Source organism: Macrobrachium rosenbergii, unplaced genomic scaffold, assembly GCF_040412425.1.
Source record: "Macrobrachium rosenbergii isolate ZJJX-2024 unplaced genomic scaffold, ASM4041242v1 171, whole genome shotgun sequence".
In the NCBI taxonomy this organism is placed as follows: Eukaryota; Metazoa; Arthropoda; class Malacostraca; order Decapoda; family Palaemonidae; genus Macrobrachium; species Macrobrachium rosenbergii.
Window position 1 is genome coordinate 1286315 of NW_027100729.1, and position 20989 is coordinate 1307303.

The 20989-nt window shown below is 45.1% G+C and overlaps 1 long non-coding RNA gene across 1 annotated transcript in view; it reads left to right on the forward strand.

The window, feature by feature from the left end:
- The first annotated feature begins 708 nt into the window (after positions 1-708).
- LOC136838198 (uncharacterized) overlaps positions 709-20989 on the forward strand; it is a 35524-nt gene continuing 15243 nt past the window's right edge. Inside the window, exon 1 of the long non-coding RNA XR_010852892.1 lies at positions 709-1724. This is a non-coding gene — a long non-coding RNA (uncharacterized lncRNA). The remainder of the gene's footprint in view (positions 1725-20989) is intronic.

Sequence of the window (20989 nt, forward strand, 5' to 3'; positions counted from 1 at the left end):
CTGCTATGAGTGCTCTAGGTTCTGTGGAATATGAGTAATAAAAATCCACAATTATATAGTAAATATATTACTATGTAAAAAGAACCAAAGACTTTTGAACACCTGAACGGTGTTCCTCGTCAGTGTTAATGTTAAAATGCAAAGTGAGTGAGGGTAGTTTTCTTATGAAATAGTTTTTAAAAAATGGGGGCGGGGCGAGAAGATAACAGCCCATCACGGACGTGCTGGTTCGGGTGTTATGTTATACCAAGTTCAACAGGCAGTTGTGCCAATCTCCTTGATCTTCGTACTTGCGATGTTGCATCTGCCTGTGCTGCATAGGTGCCATAGTCGGAACCATCCACAGGGACGTCGGCTGTCTGTAGAGAGAGGGGAAGAGGAAGCAGAGCATCAGGGTTCACACGGTCAACGTCAGTTTTGAAATTAAAATGTTTAATGTAGTGTTTGGCAATAAACCAGTTGATGAAAGGGTCTTCATTAGTAAATGACTTATCTTCAGACGATGTTCCCATGTTTATAGCAGAACCTTCAACTAATCTTCTCACGTGAGAATCGTCACTTTTAAAAATAGATCATGCACCACCCCAATTAATTTTGTGGTCTAAATTAAAACTGTGAGCTACCAAAGTGCTCCCCTGTGCATGAAGATCATAGACCCTTCTATGTTCCCTATTTTTAAAAGTGTCTTAATTTCTTTGGTTTTGTTGTATCAAGAAATCTTTTGAAGATGTAGGAGGCACAATCAGGCTTTAACTGGGATGCTTTGATGGCGAAAGGCTTGAATTGCGTTGATGAGGACTGAACTGATTTTAAGTTTTCAAGGTTTGGTCTCTGATGTTACAACTGGTATTTGGAGATTTCTCATTGATCAGCTATCTTATTAATAGCTGTCATGAATAGTTTGTGCATTAACATTATATGGCAGCTGGTGTAGTGTTGAATCAAGTTTCAAATTTCTCATGAAATGAGGGAGCAACATCATTTCCTTTTTTTTTTTTTTTTTTTTTTTTACCATGCATTAAAACTAAACTCCAGTTGAGTTTGGTCTCATTAGGGATGAATTTTGCATAGAATGTATCCTTAGTATTTAACCATGTACAGTAATACTATATGATTAAGGCTGATAGCTGAACTTGAACAGTGGTGGTTCCTCATAGTTCAGAGTTGACATTTTGATGGTTTTGTTTAAAACAGTGTTTCGTTTGATTTCTGTGGTGCTCTTTATTGCAGGCTTATATATTATAATGAAAATGAAGGTTAGGAACCCTTAACACCAACATTTTTCTCCTCTTACTCAAGCATCGTGGTTTTATAACGTGACCTGAGAGTTGGTCTGTATGAGTTTCATACACTGGTAAATCACAGGTAGAAATTGAAGTTCAGAGGAGGATTATTTTTTTTTTTCTTTTAAGGCGCTCAGTATGCAACTCCGTAGATGTATTTGTAATGAGGCGGGTGCTTTAATTTAGTTTAATCTTTTGTTAATGATGAACACAAGCTCTATTGATGATGATGATGATAAATAATAAGTGCTATTAATTAGCAATGTATTTTTGATGCTTTCTTATTCAAGAGTGTGAACCCTTGGACAGCCATTGCTTTCGAAGAGGTGGCTATCAGTGTCCCCAGGTTATGGTTTGCCAAATGTGGTTCGTCGACCGTACTTATTGAGAGAGGAACACTTTACCAGCATCACAACTCCTTCAGTTGTAGCCCAGTTGGATGTAAGTGATGCTGTGGAATTGTTAAACTGTCTAATGAGGCTTCTTGGCAGCATTTTCTTCCCTTTTCAGTAGTGACCTTTCACTGAAACTCTCGAGCCACCTTTTAAGCTTTTCATTTTGCTTCCTATTCTTGAACAAATCCTTTGTGGGCAGGCCCTGTTAGAGTACAAATATGACTTCATTTTCTTGTCAAAGTGCTGTTTAGTAACAATATGTGAAATGTTGAGTTTTGATGATTCAAGTTACACATTATCTTTTTTCCACTTTACTTTCTTGTGTTGCAGTTCTGCATGAATTTCATGGTGGTTAAGGTTTCATACATGCACCTGTCACCATTCATGAATTTCAGGACCATACTACGGGCCATTATCTGCTAAGTCCATATTTACTCTTCTGAATAACTGCTTCTCTCCCCTTTTTATCGCATGCCCAAGCCATCTTAGTTTTTAGATCTTGTTACAGTGTATATTTGAGCTTCTGGAGACTACATCTCACAACAGTGGGTTCATTGAGACTCTAACACTGAAATGTCAGCATTTTGTAGTCACACCTCTTCAAACTCCCCTTCTTGTCCCTCTTAGTGACTTGTTTCAGCTGTGTAGAAGAATACAAGCCTTAAAATGCACATAGAGTTTTGCCTTACTAAGCTGGAATGTAAAAATCCCTTTTTCATGGCTTTTGTTGATTACAAGAAGGCAGTTGATGGTGCCACTGTAATATTTTGGAAGGTCTTGTGTCAAAACTGGCTTCCTGTTTAAATATGTGGTCATTGAAGCCATCCATGAACTAAGTAGATGCAAAGTTAATGTTGATGGGATCTCCATGTCATCAACAACTAATCATATTTTCTCTGTCAGTTAACATTGGAGTGCCTTCAAGAAAATCCTATTTTATGCTTGCTGTTTGCCCTTCTAGATTTTTGATGAAAAACTGATTGAAGATGGAAGAAGTAGTTTGAATTTGGAGTTGATGATTTTTGATAGACTTATGTTTGCAGTTGGTCTCTTTGAATTAGCATAACACTTCCAAGATTTCTAAGCATGCTTAGTAGACCCTCATCTTCTTGCTCTTCAATCTAGAAATTGTCAAATCTGGATAGAGAATGTGATGAATGTTACAGAGGGACAAAACAGCATGGAAAGGAGAAAGAATCAATGGCTGAATTCAGCCAAATTTAGGAAAATAGAATTTAGTGCAGGTTCTCTTGAGTTGGAATTCCTCCCAGAGTAAAGAAGACTGTGAAATCAAATGGCTTGTTCTGTTCAAATATAAGAAAACAGTTAATTCTAGTAATACAGTTCATTCTAGTATGACCAGTTTTGCTATACAGACTTGACTCATGGTCAGGCACTTGATGGTCAGATCTGAAGGATTCTGTTGATTTGAAATGAAGATTGAAGAGGAATTTGTTCCGACACAATATACAAACCCTCGGTCCTTTACATTAGGAGATAGTGTTGTGGAGTAGGCTGAAACGCCCCTCGTTAAACTCTTGAACAAGGTGGTTAGTCAGTAACTCCCTCCAGGTAGGGAGGGATACCCGCTGCCCGGATGTAAACATTCCAGTTTGCTTTCGGCCTGTCAGCCGTTGCTGGCGTATTTTTTCCTCTCTCTCTGCTGACTGTCATTAAGCTCTTATTATCCCGTGGGATCTTTCTGTTTTTTTGTTTATATATATTAGGTGTGTTTGATATTTATTAAGACAAACCCATGATTTGTGATAACCTTGTGTGTAAGCCGTCGTTCCCTGCCTGTGTCTTGGGTTTGACGGCCAAGGGCATAGCTGGAGTAGCATAACCAAGCGGTAATGCTTCTCTCCAGCAGCCCTTTTCGTAAATACTGAAGGCGCCCCTGTACTTTCGGAGATTAGTTTGGGGACGCTTACCTTCTTCACTCCCCTACATCCATCGGGGCGTAAGAGTTAGTTCCCTTCTTGGGCTTCCGCCCTCCGTGTGCGAGGGCATCACTAATTTCTTCCTACTTATGGTGAGTGTTTGTCTCGCCTGCCTGCACTTAGAGATTTGCGGGCTGAGTGGGAGGTTACGGGCGTCGTCGATAAGTTCCGCTTCCACGGCGCCCTGTGGTGGCCTCCCCTCTCCGTCCTTTTTCTCTTCCCGTAGGTTCTTCCTTCTCTCTCCTTCGCCCTCTTCGCCGCTCGCTCGTCGGGCGAAGACCGGGGGTGGGGAAGCGAACGAGCGCCTTCCTCGCCTCTGAGTACCTCCTAACGCTGCGTAGGGCTGTTCCCCTTGTAGCGGGAGGTGCCTCCTCTACTAATCATCTTTGTTTTTCTTTCAGGTTGACAGTGAGCATCGCAGAGACAGCAGTAGTTGGCTGGATATATCAAGAATATCTTGCAAGAAGCAGTCCCGACATTCATTCAGTGTTGCTTCGGGATCGACCACAAGACCTGATTAGATGACATATTTCCACGCGGGATCGCTCTGACTCTGTTCCCGCCGATGTAGATCGATCGCTGTCATTGCTGGTTTTCATGTATGCTGTTGCAATGCTTCCTGCGTATCTGTGGTCCATCTGCTCCTGCTGTTCCTGTGTTATGCTCTTGTCAACTCGACAACAGTCTGTGGGCTGCTCTCCTGGTCTCTGCTTCCGCAGCCGCCCTGATCGCTCCTGTCGCTGCTGGTGACTTTCAAATGACATTCTGTCCGTTGCAGTAGCTCCTGCCTTCCAAACCGCTAACATAGCTCCTGCATTGAATGTCCTGATCGTGCCCGCTTCTCCTCCTAGTGATCGTGCCCGGGGCCGCTTCCGTTGTGTTCCTGCCAGCTGCCCTGGAGGTTACAATGTCAGCCATCCTGTAGAAGATGTTGGCGTGAAAGGGAAGGAAGTGGCCTTGTGGATGTGACGTTCCTGGCCGTTGCATATAGCTCCTGCTCTTTCAAACCTTTGCCGTAGCTCCTGCATCGGCTGTCCTGATCATTCCTGCCACTTCTGGCGGTCGTGCCCGGTCCGCTTCCGTGCGTTCCTGCCAGCTGCCCCAGAGGTTTCTTTTCCGCCATCCTGTAGAAGATGTCGGCGTGAAGATGTGAAGTGGTCCTGTTGAGGTGATGTTCCTGGCCGCCTGCAGTAGCTCCTGCCTTCTGAATTGCTGCCGTAGCTCCTGCATCGGGTGTCCTGATCATGCTTCTCCTGGTGGTGGTGTCCTGGCTGCGTCCGTTGTGTTCCTGCCGGACTACCCTGGAGGTTACGATGTTTCGTGTCCACCATCCTGTAGAAGATGTCGGAGTGGAGGTGAAGGAAGCCGTCCTGTGGAAGTAGCCACCGTCTTCTTCATTTATCTTCGATTTCGTCTTCTGCTGCGTCTTCCCTTCCTCTCCCAAGGTCCAAGGGGGTCCCGAGAATCGGACAGACCTCCATCGGCCGAAGGATAGGAATGCTGCTTCTTCCCCTTGATGCCCTTGGACGTCTAGGGACTGCCTCCTTCCGAGGAGGCAGTGGGTCTCGTTGGCTCTTCCCGACCTTCGGGTTAGGAAACCGATTCTCATAGCCCTGGGTTTTGTGTTTCAAGGAAACCCTGCGGGATCACGCAGACCTCAGTTTGCGATCCCGTTCCCAGTCTTAGAGGTTCCGCCTCTAAGATGGGGGCTGCCCGGCGCTGGTTCATGAGCATCCAGTGCTCGAGATTCTATGGAAAATCGGTATCCCGATCTGGTCTGGAGAAATTTTCCTGGGCCCAGTTCGGGAGCAGTGCGAGAGAAAGGGCCGAGGCACCCAGGTGTTTTGGTTCCTCTTCCTGCCAGCACCGCAAGCGCTCCCCGAGTGTTTGCCAGTGCTTGGTCGGGTTCCCAGCCTGGTGTCTCGATCTTGTCGGTTCGAACACCATAAGAAGCAGGGAAGAGATTCTCTTTGGGAGTCCTGCTGGACTTCTAAGGGACTGACTCTTCCGGGAGACAAGTTTCTCTCGTTGACCGATTCGCATTCTCCTGTGGGATCTTGCGTTTTTTGGGTCCAGCCGAGCAGACCTCTCGAGGCCACTCCCTCATTGCCTGTCTTGGAAGTCTGCATCTAAGACTGGTTCTGTGCAGGGCTCTTTTAATCTATTAGGAAACAAAGCAGCCACTCCCGATTTTCGAAAGTCTCGTGGGTAGCTCGAATTCTATGAATCACGAGCGCTCTCCTCATACAAGAGGCACAGGACGAGAGAAAGTGCCAGGTGTCTGGTTGACACCCAGGTGTCTGGTTGCCGGACACCCAGGTGTCAGTTGTTGGTGTGCTGCGGAGGTACGCCAGGTGTCTTGCGATACTGCCTGCCAGCTGCTTCTCAAGACTTGGTGCTCTGATTCTGGGATGCGGGTTCTTGTTCTTGTGTCTCGAACTTTAGGGTTCGAGCATGCAGGATAGCAGACACAGAATTCCCCTTTGAACCTTCTTCTCGAGGGGCCTTGGCCTCGGCCTCGAAGGAGTTTAGAGTTTGGGAAACTAGCAATTGTTCACAGCAGACGAGTCCGGCCTGCCTAGTTATGATTGTGTTCGCGCAATTGGCTCGGCTCGGCCCCCTGTCGCACTTATGAGACTCGCTCGGCTTGACTCGGCTTGCCAGACTGGCTCAGCTCGACTCGACTCGGCTTGCCAGACTGGCTCCGCTCGGCTCGGCTCGCCCTGCCTGCCTCCTAGTCTGCCACATACTGACCAGCTGGATCTCGTTCGCGTGATCGGCTCAGCCCTACTCGTTTTTTTCCAATTCGGGTTCTCGGCTATGTTCGAGTGAACTTTTTTTGCTCTTCCCAGGAAAGCGCTTTGCCACGGCACAAGTGCTCTTTTTTCCCCATGTGGCAGTAATCTCCTTCGGTCGATTATCGCTCACGGTCCGCCTCTCCTGCTTATCATTCTGGCAGGACAGGTAGGGATACTCTTTTCTCCTCACCTGTTCTCTTCTCCTCTCGGTTGTTCCGAGAGCCGCGAGACGGACAGAGAGAGCTCCGACGAAATTCTCTTTCGGAGTTCGGCTGCCTGGCGTGCTTTGGGTATCGGTCCCCCGATTCTCTCGTATTATAACCAGGTAGCTGAGGAGGGTTTCATGGGGTCTGTCAAGGTCTCCCTCCAAGTGGAGAGGTACAGGAGTTTCACGCATTGGAAACAGCGAGGGTCTTCCTCTTCAAGTTATTCCCCCCCGTGTTCTTGGGGAACTTCGCGCTGATTCGTTGGCGCGAGGATCCCCGGGACAGGACCGCGGCTCCTCCAATGAATAACCTTCATCACTTGCAACCCTTGCAGTTTCCGAGGGGCCGAGAGTGTCGGGGACCGCCGCGGTCCTGGCTTCCGAGAGCTTTCTCGACCTGATGAATTCTTTTCTTCGATGGAGTTAATTCAGGTCGAGACACCAAACTTCCACCCCTGCCTCGACAGAATATGAATTCTTCTTGCCTGGGAGGGTCTTGCCGACTGCAGTTTTTTGGGCAATTCTGGTGCTAAGAAGAAGGACTTTGTCCCAATTCGGATCTCCGGTTTCGTAAGTCCCGAGTTGGCTCGACCCTTGGGAACGAACCTTTACTTGGTTCTGCCTTTCTCTTTCAGAGATTTGCCAGATACCCTGGTAATCAAGGTTCCCACCAGGGCACTGACTTGTCCTTTGGACAATGGCCAAGAACTTTGGGTCTTAGTCATTTCAACTCGACCTTGAGTTCAAGCCAGCCCCCCTCAACTCCTTAGCTAAGAAGTCCTAGGCTTCAGAGGAAGATTGCAACTGCTGATGCCTGGACGAAATGATGCTTATCGAGTCTCTGGAACTGGCAGCGACATTGCCGAGACCTGGGAATGGATTCCTTCAGGAGAAGCATCTATTTCCCTTAGGTCTCGGCAATTCTTTCCATCGATTCCATCCCAACTCTCCCGTGCTCCGATTCGGGATCCCACCACCTAATTGTCTCCCCTGCATCTTGCAGAAGCTTCCCCAAAAATGCCAGTCTGCTTCCTTTTGCTAGAGCTGGATTGATTATTGCCTCTGGTCTTCACAGATTCACAGGTTGAGTTAGGCGCAACAACAAAACCACAGTCCTGTGGCATTTGTCTCACTGGTTTCACAAAAAACACAACAGTGACTTTGTCGACAAACAGGCAATCGTTTTTCCCCCTGTTTCATCTCGACATTTGAAGGTACTCGAGTGTTGTTCTATTGTACACTCGACAGCTCAATTAACCAGATGCATTCCTGGTGGGGATGTATTAGTAGGCAAGCCTGGCCTCGGGTTTGAGTGATCGGGACGGAACATGCTGCTCACTCTTTCTTCACGAAGATTCATGCAGAGACTGCTGGACTGAGAAATCCCTACCGTCCTTCTGTTGCCTCCTGCACACAAGTCAGTAGTGTTTTCTCACTCCCTCATACCAGACCAGGGCCCGCTCTGTTGAGGCATGCTGTCTTTTGGTGAAAACTCGATATCAACGTTTTTTATATCCGTATTTGTCCGTTTAAGGCTAGGGGTTCACAAACATTGCTCACCCCGAGTTACAGACAAACATTGCTGCTCCGACCTGATTACAGACAAATACTGTGCAGCTACACAAGAAGCGGTTCTTGAGGCAGTACATCCCTGTGTGTTCAGGACTGGGAGACATTCCAGCTTTCCTTGCAAGCACAGGCTTTCTCGCCGAGCGGCAACAGATATAGCTGGATATCCCTTGAAGTCCTCTGCAACACTGTCCCAGGGACTGGATCCGTCTTCGCTGGTGGTGTCGTTGTCGGAACTTCTTCTCGGGTCAGAGTCGCTCGTGAAGTCTGGACTTCCTCGTCTTCTCCGCTGAGGGCTGCTTCTCTCCCTTTCATTTGTGAAGAACGTAGACCCTTGCGACCTAGTCTTCTATCTGAAGTAGCCGTCGTCTCCTCAGTCGAGAGTTAGCTACGGACGAGAAGCTTCTTCAGTCATGCTCTCCCAGGGAACTGTTTCCTGGGTGGCATGCGACTCTCGTTTAAGGTTCCTGTCCGTGCTCTGCACTCGCCCTACGAGAGTCGTCGGATAGAGATATGCCCTCTTAGGTCCATCTGTCATCTTACTCTGGCCTTGGCGTAGAAGATGGAAGAACAGGGATGGGGATCATACCTCGACTCCTTCAGGGATGTCGTAGGTGGACTCCGAATCCATTGGCATCGACTGTTGGGTTCGAGTCCTTCTTGTTCCCCTCCTCCTTGGACTTTGTATCGATGATCCAGATCATTCGTTACTTTGTCCTATTGGGAGCTGTGGTACTTTCCAAAAGGTTCGACATTCCTAACCTGGATGTCGTCAACGTTTTCGCTAGTACTGTCTCTCCCAAGGAAGAAGTGTCTAAGGACACATCTTCCTCGTGACTTCGTGAAGCGATCAAGGAGGTACTTGGCAGCTGACGACGACGATACTGGTACCTTTCACCTGAGAGCTCACAAAGTCGATGGCTTGGTCCATCCCTCGCATTCCGGAAGAATATGTCGGTACCAAAGGTGCTGAAGGCGGGTGTGTGGTCCCAACAGACTACCTTCACCTCCTTCTACCTCTGGGATGTTGCACACAAGTCCTTGGACACTTTTTCCTTGGGTCCTGTGGTGGCTGCTCAACAAGTTGTGTAGCTTATCCAGCTCCCCTAACGGAACAGGTTGCATCTTGCCTATGTTGTACGGCTGTGATGGGGAGAATGAATGTTGAGTGACTGGCCTCTCTTCTTTCTCCCCATCCTGGCTCTCTTCCCACGGGCAGGGAGTGGACATGCCGTTACAAGCTGGACCGGGCGATCGAAGCAGATAAGCACATAACGGGAGCTCCCGTTCTATTTCCGTTCAGGTTAATAGAAGCAACCCCACTCCTTCCTCTTGCAAGGGGAGGAAGGAGACCATGACTATGAGACAACCCAATGCTTGTATTTGCCTTATTGTCATCCGATGTCAAATTCTTCCTAGCCTACTTTGCATGAACTGACGTTTCCTCTTTCATGCAAAGGGACCCAGAAGTCTGACAACTGATCCTTCGTTTCTTACAACCCGATCTTTTGTCAGAGGCAGTTTTTCCTTCCTCGTTGGACGACCAGGAAGGGAAGACAAGGTGGTGAAGTCCAGTCAGTTCAGAGAGACTTTTTCAGATTCCTCCCTCCAATCAGTGAGTCTCCTAATGTAAAGGACCGAGGGTTTGTATATTGTGTCGGAACAAATAACAATTTTTAAAAGTAAATTGTATTTTTAAACATCTGACTTACCTGGTAGTTATATATATAGCTTAAGTCCCTGACGCGGCAAACAGAATTTTCAAAACTGATGAATCGCCGATGGGTAGTCAGGTGTACCACCTTGTGCCAAGAGTTCTACCCAGGTACCTTGAACCATTCCAACTGTTCCTCAGATCTTCCCTGCCGCCATAAATTGCATCGTTAAGAATTTTGCTTAGGCATTGGCCCGTGATTTTCTGTAGAGTTTTGGTGAAGTACACTTTGGCTTTTGGCTTTCGCTAATGATTCTTTGGATTTGATTTGGATTTTCTGGATTTGTTAGATATTGTTGATTTTGACCTTTGCTGTCAGCTTTGGATTTTTCTTACGATTTTTTCACTTTCCAAGATGTCTGACTCTGCTTGGGTGAGAATGTGTGAAGGGGTTGTAAACCCGATATACAAACTAAAGTCCTTTGGATCCCCACTCTATTTGTGTAAAATGCAGAGGGAAAAATTGGCCGTTAAAGGATAGATGTGATGAATGTTTTGGTTTATCAGAAAGAGAGTGGATGGATTACTACCGGATATGTTTCTAAGCTTGAAAGGGATAGGATCAGAAGAGCCGGGTTTCGTAGTAAATCTGCCTGACTTCTTAGAGAGATAGTCAGGGAATTGAAGATTCTCCTTTTATCAATCCTATTATTCATTCCCCAGTAGTGGTAGTCCCAAACCCCCACTGATACTGATAAGGAACCAACCTTCAAGGACATGATGACGGTCATTCAAACCCTTGGACAAAAGGTAGAATCCCTATTTAGAGAGGCAAACTGACAGAGAGGATTTATGGTCAAATGTCAGAGATCTTTCCAAACATTCAAGTGCTAATGAGAAAAATAAGAGTGCAAGTGTTGTGGAGGATGCGAGTTCTCTTCCCTGTCGTGCTCCTAGTCCTAGACCTCTTCCAAGCTCACCAACCCCTGTGAGAAGGAATGTTGTTTTTCGACAGACTAAGGGAGTTGTTGAGGGAGGCTTTAGCTACCGAGGTAGTTCCGCTTCCTCGAGCGCCCTGGTGGCGCTTCCCAGGGCCTTCTCTCTCCCCATAGGAAAGGCTTCCTTAAACTCTTTTCATCCTCTCTCTCGGAGGACGCCTCTTCATTAGAAGGGACTGGCGCCATACGACCTTATCGAGACCCTCAAAGAAACTTCCTTCGGTCGAGGGCAGTTCCCCTCTCTAATCATCTTTGACACTTCTTACTCAGGTTGATAGTGAGCACTGGAGCAGCCCAGAGCGTTGGCTGGATATTCGGATAATCTTGCAGTGAAAAGTCAGATGTTCATTCAGTGTTGCTTCGGCGATCAACCTCAATACCTGGTTGATGACAAAGTAAGACCGGGGATCGTTCGAAACTTTCATTTCCAACGTGGATCGATGAAAATGAATTGTAGGCCTTGATATGTGGCTCCCCCTCTGGCATCCCTGCAACAGGTAGCCATTTCCTGTGTTATCAGTCTAATTCAGGACATGCAACGGAAACTCTCTTCCTGATGCAAGTCTTTCAGCCTGTTCAGATAAGACGGATGGTGACGTTCATGTCCATTCCTGGCTGTTGCAGTAGCTCCATCCTGAGGAAACTTTTTGACCGATGCTCCTGCATCCAGCTGTCCTGATCGTGACTTCAGCTTCTCCTGGTGGTTGTCAGCGAACGTTCTGTTGTGTTCCTGCCAAGAAACCCTCAATCATTTTACGTCAGCCTGAGAAGATGTTTGACAGATGTCGCCCAGTGGAAGTGAGTTCTGGCTGTTGTGAGCTCCTGCAAGCTGTTGATCGCCTGAACAATGATTGTCAGAAGTCCTGGGCTGCCAGGACGTTCCTGCCTAGCTGCCCTGGAGGATGGATGTTTCATGTCCACCAGCCTGTCAAGATCTTGGTCGCCAGGTGAAGCCAGACGCCAAGAATCTGGACGCCAGGCTTCATCTTATCTTCACCAGTCTTCACGAGACTTCCACCAGGACTCCGAGGTCCAAGGTGATACTTTGAAAGAAGTCAGACCCCTTTGGTTTTTGGTCAATCAGAAGAAGAGATTGATGATATCCCTGTCTCCTGTGGACATCTGATCGCAAGTTTCCGAAGAAGAAGATAGTAAAGGTCTCTTGGCTTTCATCAGACTTCAAAAAATTGATGAAACCCTTTTTGTGTTTCAGGGGCCACGGGCGCAGGTTTTCCTGAAAACTTTATTCGATCCCGTTCCGAGTCCTAGAGGTTCCCCCTTAAGATGGAATTTACTCTTGGGAGGCGCTCTTTCATGAGCCGTCAGCTTTTATGAAGATGGTTTTGTCCCCCGATCTGGTCTGGAGAGCTCTCAAAATGATGAATGAATGGATGCAATCAAAGAAAAAGAACAAGGAAAGACAGCCTTTCTCAGCTTTTCCTCCAGCCAAACTAGCTTCAAGATCGAGTGCTTGCCAGTATCAAACAGGTTCCCATCTGGTGTCCTTGGAATACCTGCCTCTTCCCGAGGAGAAAAGATTCCCTTTGGGATCTTGTTGATTCATCTCGGACCATCTCCATGGGGAGAACAAGTTTTGTTGGTCAACATCAGAGTTGGAAACCCTCCTCAAAGGAATTTTTAGGGCCTCTGAGGTCTTTAACTTTCTGGACTGGACCTGGGGGCGTTAGGAAGAAAGATGGGATTATTCAAGTCTGCACAAAGAAGAATTTGTACATCTTATTCGATCTCTTATGGATAAAGGAATCAGAGCTCGATTTTCGGGAGTCTCAGGAACTCAAATCCCATGAATCACGGGCGCTCTCTCAGCAGGAACAGAATGAAGAAAAGTCGAGACCCATCTTTGCTCTTTCCTAGCTAATGGTGTCACATCCAGTCAAAAGTCTGAATTAATTTACAAGATGCCAGGTGTCTCACCTCTTCCCTCAAGACTTGGTTAAAGAGATTTCTTGAACCTCCTTTGAGCTCAGGAAACCACACAAGATCTTATATCGAACCTTCAGCAAAGAAAGTCTTAAAAGTCAACGAGTTTCATGACTAAAGCAATAGTTCATGGCTGAGGTCCACCTGTGCAGTTCCCAGGGTGTCTCAGCCCGATTCGGCTCAGCCCTCAGGTAGAGGTTCCTCGCCCGCCCAGCTCCTGATCATGCAGCAAGGACTGGCTCTGCTCAGGGAAGAAACAGGACTTGGCGTTCCTCTGCTCACTCACCTGCCTCCCAGTCCACTGCATACCAGGCTGTTAAACTGATCGGCAGGTATGGGAGAAAAGAGGAGCGGATCCCACTTGGCTCCATTCAACTACTCAAGGATGGATTGACAAAACTCCCTTTCCCAAGAAAGCCCCGTTGGCACAAGACAAACTGTCCTTCTGTCTCCCAGATACAGAATCTCCTTCAGTTGATTAGGCACAATCTGCCTCTCCTGCAAGTCTTACTGGCAGGATTGCAGAAAAAGCAATAGAGAAAATACAAAACCTGTTCTCTTCTCTCAGGTTGTTCTGAAGGCCGCCTTTTCCTGGTTCCCAAGAGCAGTTTGTTTTGGACCAGCACTGGGTGTGAGTGCCCTCAACGTCTTTGTACAAAGTATCCGAGGTTTTTCATGGGAACAACAAAATCAGTGTTAGCAGGAGTTTCAGACAACACGACTGGATGGTCTTCCTCCTTCAGGACGCCCTATTTTTGGAGATTCCTATCCACCCGGCTTCATCAGAAATACCTGAGATTCGACTTCAGGGAACAGGTATTCATCAGTTTCGGGCCTTGCTTTGCTTCGGCCGAAACACGGGACTCCAAATATTCACCAGACTGATGTCGACCAGATGAAGTCTTTTGCTGCACGAGGAGTTCATTCAGGGCCTCTCTGATCTGACACGACTGGCTTCTCAGAGCTCCTTCCTTCAAATCGAATTCTGTCTGGAGGATCTTCAAACTGCAGTCTGTTTATCAGAAGAACTAGGACTTTATCCCAAACAGGCAGAAGTCACATCTGACCCCATCTCAAGAGATCCTGTATCTTGGTTGAGGATTCAGTCTCAGAGATTTTCCAGACACCTTTAATCAAGGTTCCATCAAGGATGGAACAGACCTTGGAGTGGCCAAATTAAAGGACTTTCTGGGGAAACGGATGTGTTCAGGCCAGGAATGGATGAGTCCCAGGCTAGGGACCCTTTCCACATAGAACAGTTTGTTTCCCTTCTAGGAAGACTAAACTATCTCTTTTCACCCTTTTCCACCTCAATGAGGAGGGAAGAAGGAGCAGAGAAGACGAAGTATTGACTGAAAGAGTTCTCCCCATTTCAGATTCTAGAATGAAATGAAACAGTGCCTGGAGTGGTGGAACTGAGACCTGGGTCAAGATTTCAGGAGGGCCTTTCATTAAAACAGAAGAACTTTTCATCAAACCTATCCCGTTCTCTCTCCCGTGCTCCGGATTTGGGGTGGGGAGCAACATTGGGAAAGTTGGAATTGTCTCAGGATTCTGGACCAGAGAGCAAGAAGCTCCACATAAATCAAAATGGAGCTTTGACTGCAATATTTTTTTCCCTCAAAGAGTTACAACACTCAGTTAAGACTAATGGTTGATTGAAGGTCAACTCTGAAACACTTGGCATATTCCCTCACATCAACAAACAAGGAGGAACCCACTCCAGGTCACTGAATAGGCGAAACATCTGTAAGGCTTTGTCTCCTTATCTGGGCCAAGGAGAAAAATCCTGGACATTGTTGGCAGCGTTTCATTCAGGGGGAAAGAAAGTTTGAGGGCAGTTTCAGTCTGAGCAGGAAACCACAAGTCCTGGCAAACAGAATGGACTTTTCACCAAGATGTCTCAGAGAATTTGCAGGATTTGGGGTGTCCATGCACACTAGACAGCTCAGTTAGCCAGATCAAACCCAGTGGGGATGAGTGGAGACGACTTGCTCTCCTGTGCCAGACCCCGAGGCAATGCACATAGATTCACAAAGAGATTGCTTTTAAATTGGTCCAACCTGGACGTCTTTCTGTTTCCCCCTTCAAGATCATAAACAGAGTCATTCAGAAGTTCCAGGGTCCCACGAGGCATGCTGTCTTTTTGGGAGGATGACTCTAGTTTTCCCCTTTGGTTTCGCAACAAGAGAATGGTTCTCAGAGGTACAGACAAATGAATGGATGGTGGATAGCCACGCATTGAGAAGAGTTCTGCCCCTAAGGCCAGATCTACTCAAACAACCAAGACCCCTTCATTCTGACCCCTTGTGTGTTTAGGGGCTTAGGGACCAGCAGAAGGGTCTTGACACCTGATTGGGATTCTTGCTCCACTAGTCTTGAGACTCTGCTGCGATCCAACTAAATTGGATCCCCTCGAGTATCTCTTCTTTCTAGAAATTTTCATTCTTACTACATCCTTCTCCTCCATGTCACATTTTTATTAACATTTTTTGGTTTAATTATGTGGAATTTTCCACTTTTGCAAAAAATTTTACTGCTTAGGTGAGTCTGAGAAGGGACCGTTTTTTGGGAGGGGTTGGCATCTGAAGCTAATTGTGGGAGTTGTGGTGGTTAAGTCACCACCTGACATGGTTTGGACCCAAGAGATGGTGATGGGACCCTCCCATTGCTATCTTGAGGGCGGAACCATCTCTGGGCATCAGCCCATCGGAATCCAGGGGCTGGTTTTTGGGATGGGACTCCTGGCTTTTGTCCGGAAGCCCACCAACATGCTTACGGGTGGGGAGTCAGTCCCCATTGGTGGGGGCAGAGCTCCAGCAGGCGGATAGGCTTATACCTGGGCCACTGAAAGCGTGTTGGTGCTATCCTGAAAGGGTAGGGTATGGGGTGGACTGTTGGGAGTCAACTCTCACTTGTGCCATTGGTGGAGAATCCCAATACCTGACTGATCTGATCCACTTGATATGACCAGGCAGTTTTTGATATAACCAGTTTGTGTGTATATAAAATGATCTCTCAAAATGGATTTGGGAAGCTGATGCATTCCTGCCCCCTGGATCTGGCGACTTACTGGCACTTGGGTGTCGGTGTGCACGACCTTTGCTTGTGGACTGGTTTAAACATGGACACGGCTTTTACTCATTGGATCCGATGACTAACCACTGGCAGACTCCGAACATGACACCAGGGCTGTTGTATCAAAACTGGTGGAACACTGAGATAGAGGGTGCTAATAAATTGCACTAACATTAGCCCTATCATTGGACTGTCAATGCTTGTTCAGTGTAGCCAAGCAATTTGGAAAAGTGGAAAGAATAAAATTAATTCTAGAAAAAGATAAGCAGACATTTTGTGCTTTTATCAAATTTTCCTCTCCCTTGGAAGCTAGTGAGGCTCAACAAAGAAATTACTCCATGGCCATGTCCTCAATGATGCAGTTGTCAGCACGAAAGTGTTTTCAGTGAGAAATGTGAATGATGAGCCATTTGATTTTGTTCCAAAGGATGAAGAACATGGACCAGTCCCATGCAGCAGAACACTTCCCCCCTTTGGCATGTTGCTATCTTTAAGGAGGGAAGGGATAATCTGATAAAAGGTGCTGACTGCATTGAGAACAAAGTTGGTTCCATTCCCATTGGAAATTTGAAAAGGTATGGAAAGAACTTATTAATAAAAGCTGGAAATGAGACTCAAGCAGTTTGTTAGCTAAATTCAAACCACCTGAAGATGGGAATATTGAACATTTGAGTCCCATAAATTCTTTAACACTTTAAGAGGAGTGGTATACTCAAAAGATCTTCATGTTTTTAAAGAGGAGGAAATTCTCCAAACGATGCCCCCTTGCATATCTCAAGTTAAAAACTGGGAGGTGATGCAGCCATCCTACTAACCTTCTCCTCCAGTTATTTACCTGACACCATCATTGTTGGCCACGAAAGGATGCAGGTTAAAAAATATAAAAGAAGCCAAAACAATGTCGTAAATGTTACTTGAATATGGCCATATTCAAAACTCATGTATTAATAAAAAAAGATGTTCTGTATGCTCTGCAGAGCACGACAACCCTGAGTGTGAAAGCAGCCCGATACTGTTTTCTTTGCAAGGGTGATCACACACCAAACTCTAGGACCTGCCCCAGGCACAAATTTGAAGAAGAAGTGCTGGCAGTGGCAGATAATGAACATATCAGCCTTAGTGCAGCAAAGCGGGTGGTAATGGCAGCAAACAAAAGTGCCAACTCCACTTATGCTTCTGTCATAAAACTTGATGAAAACTTCCAACAAAGCAAAGCCACCAATAACATCTACTAGTAAGATATCAAAACCTGCTTTTCATCGGCCAAAACAATAATCAAATCTCCAACCCTGAATCACTTTCGTACTTTTTGAAGTCCTAGCACCAAACACTGCACTTCAAAAAGCATGGAAAATTTATCTTCCACCACATCAAAGTGGAAACAAAAATAAAGGCAGGAAAATCAGCACAATAAACAAAAAATATTCAAACATACTTCAACATTCCAAAATAAAAGAATCTAAAGGAACAATCCCAAATAAGATAGAGCAAACTCTAACCCATCAATCGCCACACCACAAACAAAAATAATAATAAAACTAGCAGCTGCAACTACCAAGAAAGCGCACAAGAACACATCCCCAGTGATGAGGGTTTTATAATAAAAACATCAAATGGGTTCAGTGTTTTGGAAGACATCTCTCCTCCCAGAAAGGTGAGTTCCAAATGTAGTTTAAAGCCCAAAAACAGGTGAGTGCAATTCAGTCATGCCGCCCTAAGACTCAAATAGCAACAACAATATTCAGAAGACCAGTGAACACCTGACCATCAAAGGTTCATAATAAAAAATCTGAAGATCAAGCCAAAACCCCGACCTTTAACAAGGACGAAAAGGGATCAAAACCAACAATCTCTATAAAGGAGAACTTTCCTCTCCAACCTAGGATCAGTACTTCCTCCAGTGAGTGGGAAGTAGTACTTTTAACACCTTACATTCACTTGCTCGACATCCTCCAGTGGAACTGCAAAGGTCTCAGAGCCCGTTCTGAAGATCTTAAAGTTTTAATGAATGAATTCAATCCAGGGATTATATGCCTGCAAGAAACAATGATAGGAACTCTGTTTATAAACCCTGGACTTGATTATGCCATGTTTAAATCATATCCCCAGTTGGTGATCGTGCTCATGGAGGTGCTGCAATTATTATCAATAAGTCTTTGCAGCACTCCACAATACAACTAAATACAACTCTCAAGCTGTTGCTATCTCAGTCATCTTTGAAAAGAGGATAACAATCTGCTCACTATACCTCCCACCAGACCTTTCTTTTAACATTGGAGATATTCAGTCCTTGATTAACCAACTTCCAGCTCCTTTTCTTCTGCTTAGGTGATTTTAATGCCCACAACCCCTTTGGGGAAGTCAGTGTTTAGATAGTAAAGGGAAAATAATTGAGAACCTTATTGACAGGAATGATGTTGCACTATATAATAATGGGTCAATGACCTTCCACAATATTCATCATAATCATCTTTCTGCACTGGACCTTAGTATTTCTTCAACAAATATCCACCTTGATTTTAACTGGTCTGTTAATGAAGATTTGAATGGCAGTGATCATTACCCGATCCATCTGAAATATGCTGTAAATGCCCCATCTGAAACATTACCTAAGTGGAAGGTAGAGGATGCTGACTGGGATAAGTTCAGTCAAGGAGTCAATCTAGATAAGGAATTTGAGTCATTTCATTCTCACCTGGATGCCTATGATTACTTTATTGAATCCACTTTGAAGAGTGCTGAGGCTCGATTCTAAGACAAAAGGTAAACCTCGTAGACCTGCAGTTCCCTGGTGGAATAAGACATGTGGTACTCTGAGGAAAGTCACTAGGAAATGCTACAGACGATACAAAACTAGTGGCTCCCCTCAGTCTAAATTAATCTATAAACGTGCTTTAGCCAAGCAGCGGCGTTTTTATAAGAAAGCCAAAAGAGAGATGTTGGCTTTATTATATCAATGGAATCAATTCCAAAACTCCATTGAGAGTGGTGTGGCGCAAAATTAGGAAACTGAGTGGAAAATTTGTTGCGTCACCATTACCCTCATTAAAAATCAATAACACTCTGATCACAGAGCCCACTGAAGTTGCCAGTGAGCTGGGAAAACACTTTTCTCAAGTTTCCAGCCCTGATAATTATTCTCTAGAATTTCAGAGAATTAGGAAGGCTGAAATGACTCTGAAATTTGATTCGGGAAAATCTGAACCATACAACCACAAATTTTCCTTAAGAGAATTTCTGGAAGCACTCTCTTCAACTGAATCAACAGCTCCAGGTGAGGATTCAATTTTATATGAAATGCTTAAACACCTCCCAGATGATGCCAAAAATATCTACTCAAGATTATAAACAAAATATGGGAAACTGGAATTTTACCCAAGGACTGGAAAATATCCATAATTGTCCCCATAAAAAGCCTAATAAAGATGCTTCCCAAGCCACCAGCTATAGACCAATAGCTCTTACCAGCTGTGTTTGTAAGCTGATGGAGAAAATGATAAACACCAGATTAGTTTGGCACCTGGAAACCAAAGGACTAATAACTCCATTTCAATTTGGTTTCAGGAAAAATCGCTCCACCCTTGATCCTTTGCTGAGGCTGACCAATCAAATCCAGCAAGGATTTGCCAAAAAAGTGTCAGACTTGGCATATTTTTTGACCTGGAGAAAGCATATGACACTACTTGGAGAATTGGCATCTTAAAACAATTGCACAAAATGGGTATATGTGGAAGAATGATTAAATTTATATATTCCTTTTTAACAGACAGATTTTTTAAGGTTAGAGTGGGCAACTCCTTCTCCCAACCTTTTATGCAGGAGGAGGGTGTTCCACAAGGAAGTGTGTTAAGTGTGACACTTTTTTCAGTTGCAATAAACAGTATTGTGCAAAAAATATCATCACCTGTTAAATGCTCGCTTTTTGTTGATGACCTTGCAATATACTGCACAGGATATGATGCCTGTCTGTATGTAAACATTTGCAAAGGTCTGTTAATGCTATTACAAAGTGGGCTGATGAGAATGGTTTCAAATTCTCTCTTCCAAAACAGTTTCTGTAAGATTTACTAGGTGCCAGCGTGTGGAAGAGGTTCCCACCCTTAGTTTAAAAGGATCCATCATTCCTTATGAAAAGGAAGTAAAATTTTGGGGAATGACCATTGACCAGAAATTGACATGGGCCAGCCACATAAATGCCTTAAAGACTAATGTTAAACAATCTCTCAATATTTTAAAGGTTGTCTCTGGATTTAGTTGGGGAGCTGATAAAAAATCCCTGCTGAGACTGTATGACTCTTGTGTCGATCTAAGCTAGACTATGGCTGTCAGATTTATTCCTCAGCCTGTAAAACCAAGCTGAAGGAACTGGATGTTGTACACAATATGGGGCTGAGAATATGCTCAGGGGCTTTTAGAACTTCGCCTGTTGAAAGCATTTATGTTGATACAGACCAACTACCCCTTGATCTAAGAAGGCAAGAACTAGGATTAAGATACATGGCTAGAATTAAAAGTGCTCCCAAAAATCCCTCCTTTCAAGTGCTGAAGGAAACAGACTCACGGGTCTTTTCTGGTACAAGAGCCTCTAAACCATTCCAAATTAGACTAAATGAAGATGTTAGGGATAATCATCTTAAATCCCAGAAAGTCATGGAAGTAGAAACATCCTGTAAATCCTCCATGGCTTATCCCAGCAGCATCAATATGTGCAAAAACTGTTTAACAAAAAGGACTGTCACTGAGGAAGAGATTAGGGGCAAGTTCTTGGAGCACGATGTTACCCATACTAATTTTACAAAAATTTATACAGATGGATCAAAGTCAGATAGTGGTGTTGGCTGTGCAGTTATCCTTGGTGATACAGCATATACAGCTAAACTACCTGACTTTGCATCCATATTTACAGCAGAACTAACAGCCATAGTCTCTGCCCTGGATTTAGTTTTTGAAAGTAGTGACTCTAATTTTGTCATCTACTCAGACTCTAAAAGCACTTTAGAAGCAATAAAAAAATTCAATAGCTTTCATCCATTAGTTCAAAAAGTTCAGGAATCGCTTTTCCATTTGTATTATCTGGGTAAATCTGTCTCTTTCTGTTGGGTCCCTTCTCATGTGGGGATTTGTGGAA